Source organism: Chenopodium quinoa, unplaced genomic scaffold, assembly GCF_001683475.1.
Source record: "Chenopodium quinoa cultivar QQ74 unplaced genomic scaffold, ASM168347v1, whole genome shotgun sequence".
Lineage (NCBI taxonomy): Eukaryota > Viridiplantae > Streptophyta > Magnoliopsida > Caryophyllales > Amaranthaceae > Chenopodium > Chenopodium quinoa.
Window position 1 is genome coordinate 3,742,945 of NW_018744469.1, and position 2,920 is coordinate 3,745,864.

The following is a 2,920-nucleotide window of genomic DNA, read 5'->3' on the forward strand; positions in this document are numbered from 1 at the left end:
AGTAAAACTTTGATTCGTAAACTCATAGTTTTGTTTTGTCCGGGTCTTGACTAACCTTCAAGACTTAGGACGCTCGGGTTGGGTCGAGGGTGCGATCCGTCGGAGATCTCGTAATTTCGGGATTTTGAAGTAAGAGCTCTTCGGGAGCGAAGCACGCAACAAAGGTTTAATTCTTGTTCTTAGTCTTGTTTGATTAAGTTTATTATGCTTGTTAATTTCTTTAGTTAAGGGGCGGGTATCGGAGCCACGCTCCTTTTAATTTTTGCAATTAATTATAAATAAGGTGTTTTAAAAGAATTTATTTTTCTGGTTCATGTTCTTCCAATTAGATTAGATGCTCGTTTTAATTAATTTTAAAACTCGATTTTTTTCTCGATTTGGCTGTCGAACCCAGATTTTGGCTCAAAAATAGTGATTTTGGGGTGGAATCGACATTATGGAATAGATTCAACCCTGTCTGAGGGCTGTCAAGAATCCAAATTCGAGCCAAAAACCCATTTTTTATGGGGTTTTTCGTTTTTTCTGCCAGCATTACAAGGTTAGATTACATGCACATTTACATCACTAATCTACTAGTTTTAAAATATCCTTAAGCATAATAACCGAGTTTTATTAGTGCTTAATTTTCACATAAACTTGTTTTTCACAAATTTTGCAAATAAATTGCAATAAAATGTGAAAGCTTGTTGTGATCTTGTAATTTTAAGTTCCTATAATGTTAAAGTTCTAATCTTTAAAGGTTTAAATGATTGGAACCCTAACCCTAAATTCCATGTTGAACAAGTTTGGATTTTTCATGTTTGGTTGATTAAAATCCATCAAGTTCAATTACTTGTGAGGAAAATTTGATTAATCTTCATATTGGAAGATGTAATCTTGGTATTTTACACAAGTATGAAAGTTGGAAAATTTTAAAATTGGATGGTTAGTTTATTTTTCCAACTCCCATTTGTCAAACCCATTATTAATTTGCATATTGGCAAGATTAATTATGAACATAGCTCATTTTATTTTAAGCATAAAGTAAGACCTAATTTTGTTCAAAATAATTTTTTTGGATAATTTAGGCTTGTGCACCAATAAAATTAATATTATTTAAGTTGGACTTAGTTTTATTTTATTTTTCCTCAAATTGATTCTAAAATGTAATTTAGAATTAATTATTGTCACACACAAATCGGAATTAAATTCCGAGAATTGGCACGGAAATCAAGGAAAGAACACCCAAGCGCCACCAAGGCTAGCCGGGCTGCCTAGCAGCCCACATGTGGATGCCTATGGTTTGCACAGGGGTGCGCCATGATAATGCGTGTGGCTGTGTGGCAGGGAGCTTGCTGGGCGCAGCATTGCGTAGGGCAATGGTTGTGCAAGGGTTGCCTATGCATGTTGGCTAGCATCAGTAGGCGCTAGCCCAGCATGCAAGTTGCTTGCAAGCACCTGAAAGGAATGGTATCCTTCCAATAAGTGTATTCTTCCGATAGAGGGTTTAGAATTATTACGAAGCTAATTCTTCAGAAAGGTCAAGTGATCGGAATGCCTAGGTGGAGGCCGCTTTCGATCAGTAATATCAATGTACAATTGATGTTACAACTTAATCTTAACTGAACCCATCGGGTCGAACCCAATCGAATCACCGATCCGAGACGACAAATTAATACGAAAGGATTTAATGAGTCAGCAGAGTTTTACGAATACAGACGTCGAATATCGAGCCTAGTGCGTCGAGACCGAGCGTCGCGAAATCACAAAGCAACAAGTATGATCATAGCCCTAACACCACACTGTCCTAGCCATGTGGATGTTGGGCTAGTTCAAGCTAGCATGCACCATTGCAGCCCATTGCAAGTGCTATGCGCACCATGGCAACCCATCGCACCATCGCGCACAAGCACAACACCATCGCATGGCTAGGCCAGTGCGTGTGTGCGTGTGCTTGTGCCTTAGCCTATTGCATCATCGCAACAAGCATGCGTGCGCACATGCGTGCCTTCGCATGGCACTGCATCGCAGCATGCGTGCTTGGGTGCTAGGCACCATCGCAGGCACCTCGCACAAGCACAACACCATGGTAAGCCTTGTGTGCGTGTGCATGTGCGTGGAGGGCATCGCAGCAGCAGTAGCATGCAAGTGTGTGCGAGGCTGGCGCGCATGGCTGGCAAGGCAAGGGGCCAGCATGCGTGGCTTGCTAGTTGCATGCATGCTGGCTATGCTAGTGTGTGTGCGATGTCGAGGGGTGATGCTTGCCAGGAGCCAGCACTAGCGCCTAGCTAGCAAGCAGCATTGCCTTGCTAGCTAGCGAGCAGCAGCGCTGGGCGTGCTGTGCATGCGAGGGAGCTGCTAGGAAGCCTTGTGTTAGCTGGCTGGGCTAGCTGGCACGCTAGCTGGCAGCCCAGCAGCCCTTAGTGGCGGTTTTGTGAGGAGAGTGGGGACCAAGGCTTAGAGCCATGCCTTGGGGAGCAAGGCAATGGTCCCCCCTAAGGTTCATGGTCCTCACCTAACTCTCTCTACCCTTTTGCCACTAGTTGCCTTGAGATTGCTTTTGCTTAATTATTTATTTTGGAATTAAATAAATTATTGCATTTGCACATGATCCCACATTGATCATGAAAAAGGGGTTCAAGTCCCAATTCTCTATAAATACCCACATGATTGGGATTTTGAGGATACAACCTTGAGTGGAATTAAAAAGACAACTCTAAGTAAGAGTAAACCTTTGATTCGTAAAACTCATAGTTATTTTGTCAGGGTCTTGACTAACCTTCAAGACTTAGGACGCTCGGGTCGGGTCGAGGGTACGATCCGTCGGAGATCTCGTGTTTTCGGGATTTTGAAGTAAGTGCTCTTTGGGAGCGAAGCACGCGACAAAGGTATAATTCGTGTTCTTAATCTTGTTTGATAAAGTTTAATATGCTTGTTAATT